We start from the raw sequence: 6,735 nt of genomic DNA, 5'->3' as shown, positions 1-6,735 counted from the left end.
TTTCCTGCTTTCTCCCCACTTATGCTTAGTGTATTGGTCTCCACCTTTCAGCTGCTCCATTCCTTCTTTTTCTTTTAATGGTATTTGTTAAGCTATGTGTCAGGCACTATATCAAGATCTGGGGTCAATACAAGCAAATGTGGATGGACACAGCCCCTGTCCCACCTGGAACTCACAGTCTTAATTCCCATTTTACAGATGAGGAAACTGAGGCACAGAGAAGTTAAGTGAATTTTCTAAGGGCACACCGCAGACAAGGGGCAGAGCTGGGATTCAAACCCAGGTCCTTTGACTCCCAAGTCCACGGAACCGCTTCTCCCATTTTAGGTTTGAGAAAATTTGGTCACTTTTTATAGAATCGCACACAGACATGGTCCAAACCCAGCCACTGACTCATCAGAATTTGGCCTGCCATTTAATGTGTGTTATGAAACCGCGTAGAGATCCCAGCCCATTGGATGGGAACTCATTAAGAGAATAATTAAAATCCTTTCCCCTCATTTCTAGTAGCTGTAGCAATCCATTACATATATAATATTTCCACCAACAGTGAGATCCAGCCAGGGGAGCGGGATAGAGAAATGGTATGCAGAAGGGGAATTGGAACAGATGGAAATTACTTGGCCTGGGGAATGAAAACAGTAAAATAATATCTTCCAACTGCTAGATTTTAACAACATTGCTAGCGTTTTTGATCCATGCCTGCCTCCTTCTGGTGGAGCCAAGTTTCAAGCGCGAGTTCTGGAACAGACAGACACTCCTGAAGCCCCTAATTCCTGATTCAGGAAAATTTGTTCCTTCTTAATCAACCAATCAGTAGTATTTATTAAGAATAATAATAATAATAATAATAGCCTTTATTAAGTACTTACTATGTGCAAAGCACTGTTCTCAGCGCTGGGGAAGTTACAAGGTGATCAGGTTGCCCAAGGTGGGGTCACAGTCTTAATCCCCATTTTACAGATGAGGTAACTGAGGCACAGAGAAGTTAAGTGACTTGCCCAAAGTCACACAGCTGCCAATTGGCAGAGCCGGGATTTGAACCCATGACCTCAAAGCCCATGCTCTTTCCACTGAGCCACGCAGCTTCTCAGTACTTAATGAGTACTTACTGTGCACAGGGTAAGCTTTTGGGAGAGTCCAATAAAAAAGAGCTGGTAGACAAAATCCCAACCCCTAAGGAGCTTACAGTCTAGAGGGAAAGATGGTCATTAAAATAAATTATAGATATGGGAAATGGGAGATTATAAGCATATGTATGTAGAAATAAATAATAACAATTGTGTTATTTGTTAAACGCTTATCATGAGACAGGCACTATACTAAGCGCAGGGGTAGACACAAGTAAATCGTGTTGAAAACAGTCCCTTTCCCACAGTTGCGTTCCCCATTTTACAGTTGAGGGAACTGAGGCACAGAGAAGTAAAGTGATTTGCCCAAGGTCACATAGCAGACAAGTGCTGGAGCTGGGATTAGAATCCATGATCTTCTGACTCCCAGCTCTAGAGAAGCAGCGTGGCTCAGTGGAAAGAGCCCAGGCTTTGGAGTCAGAGGTTATGGGTTCAAATCCCGGCTCTGCCAATTGTCAGTTGTGTGACTTTGGGCAAGTCACTTAACTTCTCTGTGCCTGTTACCTCACCTGTAAAATGGAGATGAAGACCGTGAGTCCCCTGTGGGACACCCTGATCACCTTCTAACCCCCCAGCGCTTAGAACAGTGCTTTGCACAGAGTAAGCGCTTAACAAATGCCATCATTATTATTATTATCCACTGTGCCATGGGGCTGGGGGTGGATATCAGCTGCTTGGAGGGTACAAATCGGAGTGCCGAGGCAACACAGAGGGGAGAGTAGGTGTGCTCTGCACCCAGTAAGCACTTAATAAATACAATTGATTGATTGATTGATTGACAGGAGGGGTTAGATATCTGATTTGAAGGAGGAGAGGGCGGTTAGCCTGGCAGATATGAAGGGGGAGGGAGTGCCAGGGCCCTGGAAGGATGTGGGCAGAGGGTTGGTGGCGAGGCAGGCAAGATCATAGTCTTCTAGACTGTGAGCCCACTGTTGGGTAGGGACCATCTTTATACATTGCCAACTTGTACTTCCTAAGCGCTTAGTACAGTGCTCTGCACTCAGTAAGCGCTCAATAAATATGATTGAATGAATGAATGAATCAAGGTACAGTGAATAGACTGGAGTTAGAGGAAGGGAGCATGTGGATTGTTTCAGTAGGAGATCGGCGAAGGAAGGTAATAACAATAATAATACAATAACAATAATAATAATAATTTATCAAGCACTTACTATGTTTCAGGCACTGTAGTAAGAACTGGGGTGGATACAAGCAAATCAGGTTGGACAAGATCCCTGTTCCATGTGGGGCTCACAATCTCAATCCCCATTTTACGCATCAAGTAACTGAGGCATAGAGAGGTGAAGCGACATGCCCAAGGTCACACAGCAGACAAGCGGCAGGGCTAGGATTAGAACCCATGACCTTCTGACTCCCCAGTCTATCCACTCTTTTCCAAGTGCCGCTGTATAGCGTGGTGAGGAATGAAATACCTAAAGGATTAATGCTCAGTAAATGGCACTCAGATTTAAGGGACTCTTGTACCACAATAATGATAGCGGCATTCATAAAGCGTTTACCCTGAGTCAAACACTGAGTTAAGCGCTGGGGTAGACAGAAGATAATCAGCTCAAACTCAGGCTCACAATCTCAAAGAGAGGGAGGAAGTGCCGGTTTGAATAATGGAACGGTATGGGGGAAATGACTAATATTAAAAAACAATAATTCTATTCTACTCCAGAGTTATACATGCGGTGGTAGCCAAGTGTATTCAGGATCTGTGAAAAGTAAACTCAGAAAAAGAACCCAGGAACCATTTGTTTTTCCTCCACACACACTTCAAATAAACAGGGTTTAGTTGAAAAGACATTTTCACTGCAGGTAAGTCTCCTAAGTGACAGTATATTCTATGGATTGCTTCAATTCATTAATTCAATCGTATTTATTAAGTGCTTACTGTTGCAGAGCACTGTACTAAGCACTTGATCTTATATCATGCCCAATAGATTGTGGGCACTTAATGCAGGATTATGCTAAATAGTTGAAGAGCGATAATTCCTGATAAATTTTATAAAATAATGCTAGAAAGGGGGAAAAAAAGCCCCTTTCCAAGAATCAAGCTAAATTGAAAAAGCTATAAGAAGGAGGTCATCATTGCTTTAAGACTCTTAAAGGTCCTTGAAGGTCATTTGATGAAGTTTCTGAATATCAAATTAAGAACATTAAAATAGATATGTATGGATCAGGACACTGTGGAGTTTAGAAGGTAGAAGGGATAATAAAGAAGGCTCCTTTATTCTCCTTTATTCTAGCAGGTTTTTTAAAAAAAACTCCTTCAGAGAAGTCCAGCTTTCTCTTCTGATTTCCCTGATTTTTTTTAATGGCATTTATTAAGCACTTACAATGTGCCAGGCACCGTACTTTAGAATTGGGGAAGATCCAAGCTAATCAGGTTGGACACAGTCCACGTCCCCTACGGCTCACCGTCTTAATCCCCGTTTTACAGACGATGAAACTGAGGCCCGGAGAAGTGAAGCGACTTGCCCAAAGTTACACAACGGACAAGTGTCCGAGCTGGGATTAGAACCCAGGGCTCTTTCCATTAGGCCTCACTGCTTCCCGTGATGAATGGGAAAGTGACAACTTGCTTCCATTGGCAGATGTCGGAGTCCCTGGGCTTATTTCCAGAGAACCTTGTGACACAGACTGGCACGGTGTCAGAAGCTACTTCAGGAACCAGTAGCAGCGCCTGGAAAAAATGATTTTCTAAAAAGAGCTGGGCGGCTTCCTCGGGGAGGAGCTCTAATTAAAGGCAAACCTGATCCTAGAATAAAGAGCTCACCTCTCAAGCCTCACCCAATGCTCCAAAATGCTTCAGAGCCACAAGAACCCCAGGCAGAGACGGAGGAAGTATCGGGGAGGGCGGTGAGCGACAGTCAGAGGCTGATTGGAAAGAAGAAAATTATTTGAAAGGAGGAAGCCTTGCTATTATGATGAAAAACGTTTGCCTCTTTCAAACGTTTTTTGTCGGAATGGGGGATACGGTGGCTTCTTGCCAGACCCTCTATCTCCCAGCTCTGTTATTTCCTCCAGTTTTTATTTTTAGCTGGTGTTCCTGGCCCTTTTCCAGGTGCCTCTGGTTTTGTGGGCCTTCAGGCCACAAAGTCCCAGGAGACAGTGAGGGTGGCGCTGCCAAAGCCTTCACCCCCGTGGCTTTGACGGCTTCCTACCTGCCTAATAATAGTAACAAAGGTTTTTGTTAAGCACTTACTAAGAATAATAATAATAATTATGGTATTTGTTAAGCACTTACTATTTGCCAGGCACTATACTAAGCGCTGGGGCAGATACAAGCAAATCGAGTTGGACACCGTCCCTGTCTCGTGTGGAGCTCACAGTCAATCAATCAATCAATCGTATTTATTGAGCGCTTACTGTGTGCCGAGCACTGTACTAAGCGCTTGGGAAGTACAAGTTGGCAACATATAGAGACAGTCCCTACCCAACAGTGGGCTCACAATCTAAAAGGGGGAGACAGAGAACAAAACCAAACATACTAACAAAATAAAATAAATAGAATAGATATGTACAAGTAAAATAAATAAATAAATAAATAGAGTAATAAATATGTACAAACATATATACATATATACAGGTGCTGTGGGGAAGGGAAGGAGGTAAGATGGGGGGATGGAGAGGGGGGCGAGAGGGAGAGGAAGGGAGGGGCTCAGTCTTTATCATCCATAAATATAAATTTCAGAGAAGAATGGGTATGAGGATTTCTATCGTCCATAAATATAAATTTCAGAGAAGCGGTGTGGCCTAGTGGAAAGAGCACAGTCCCCATCCCCATTTTCCAGATGAAGTAATTGAGGCACAGAGCAGTGAAGTAACTTGTCCAAGGTCACACAGCAGGCAAGCGGCGGAGTGGGGATTAGACCCTGTGACCTTCTGTCACCCAGGCCCGTCCTCTAGCCACTCTGCTTCTCATAAAACAGACGAACGATTGAATGATACAATTGAATAAATGGAATAAATACGACTAAATAAATGAATGAACAAATAAACCAAAAATACCATTTTAAAAAAAAGAAGCAGCGCGGCTTAATAGAAAGAGCACGGGCTTGAGAGTCAGAGGTCATGGGTTCTAATTCTGGCTCTGCCACTTGTCAGCTGTGTGACCTTGGGCAAGTCGCTTAACTTCTCTGTGCCTCACGTGAGACTGTGAGCCTCACGTGGGACAACTTTCATTCATTCAATCGTATTTATTGAGCGCTTACTGTGTGCACAGCACTGTACTAAGCGCTTGGGAAGTACAAGTTGGCAACATATAGAGACGGTCCCTACCCAACAGCGGGCTCACAGTCTAGAACAGTGGGCTCCCCTTCTAGACTTGATGACCTTGTATCTACCCCAGCGCTTGGAACAGTGTTTGGCACATAGTAAGCACTTAACAAATACCAATATTATTATGATCATTATTATGAGAAGCAGTGTGGCTCAGTGGAAAGAGCACGGGCTTGGGAGTCAGAGGTCATGGGTTCAAATTCTGAGTCCGCCACTTGTCAGCTGGGTGACTTCGGGCAAGTCACTTCACTTCTCTGGGCCTCATCTGTAAAATGGGGATTACATATTGTACATATTACTCGTAATACTTACTCTTGTACATATTTACTATTCTATTTATTTTGTTAATGATGTGCATTTTAGCTTTAATTCTATTTGCTCTGACGACTTGACACCTGTCCACATGTTTTGCTTTGTTGTCTGTCTCCCCCTTCAAGACTGTGAGCCCGTTGTTGGGTAGGGACCGTCTCTATGTGTTGCCAACTTGTACTTCCCAAGCACTTAGTACAGTGCTCTGCACACAGTAAGCGCTCAATAAATACGACTGAATGAATGAATGAATGAATGATTAAGACTGTGAGCCCCACGTGGGACAACCTGATCACCTTGTATCCTCCCCAGCGCTTAGAACAGTGCTTTGCACATAGTAAGCGCTTAACAAATGTCATTATTATTATTACTATCATATAAACGAAAACAGGCCTTCCGAGACTGAGCCCCCTCCTTCCTCTCCCCCTCCCCATCCCCCCGCCCTACCTCCTTCCCCTCCCCACAGCACCTGTATATATGCTTGTACAGATTTATTACTCTATTTATTTTACTTGTACATGTTTACTATTCTATTTATTATATTTTGTTGATATGTTTTGTTTTGTTGTCTGTCTCCCCCTTCTAGCCTGTGAGCCCGTTGTTGGGTAGGGACCGTCTCTCTATGTTGCCAACTTGTACTTCCCAAGCGCTTAGTCCAGTGCTCTGCACAGAGTAAGAGCTCAATAAATACGATTGAAAGAATGAATGAATGATTAAGACTGTGAGCCCTACGTGGGACAACCTGATCACCTTGAATCCTCCCCAGCACTTAGAACAGTGCTTTGCATATAGTAAGTGCTTAGCAGACTTAGCCCCCTTCTTCCTCTCCCCCTCCTCCCCCTCCCCATCCCCCCTGCCTTACCTCCTTCCCCTCCCCACAGCACCTGTATATATGTATATATGTTTGTACATATTTATTACTCTATTTATTTATTCTACTTGCACGTATTTATTCTATTTATTTTATTTTGTTAGTATGTTTTGTTTTGTTGTCTGTCTCCCCCTTCTA

Source organism: Tachyglossus aculeatus, chromosome 16, assembly GCF_015852505.1.
Source record: "Tachyglossus aculeatus isolate mTacAcu1 chromosome 16, mTacAcu1.pri, whole genome shotgun sequence".
Classification (NCBI taxonomy): Eukaryota; Metazoa; Chordata; class Mammalia; order Monotremata; family Tachyglossidae; genus Tachyglossus; species Tachyglossus aculeatus.
This window is presented reverse-complemented; position numbering follows the sequence as displayed.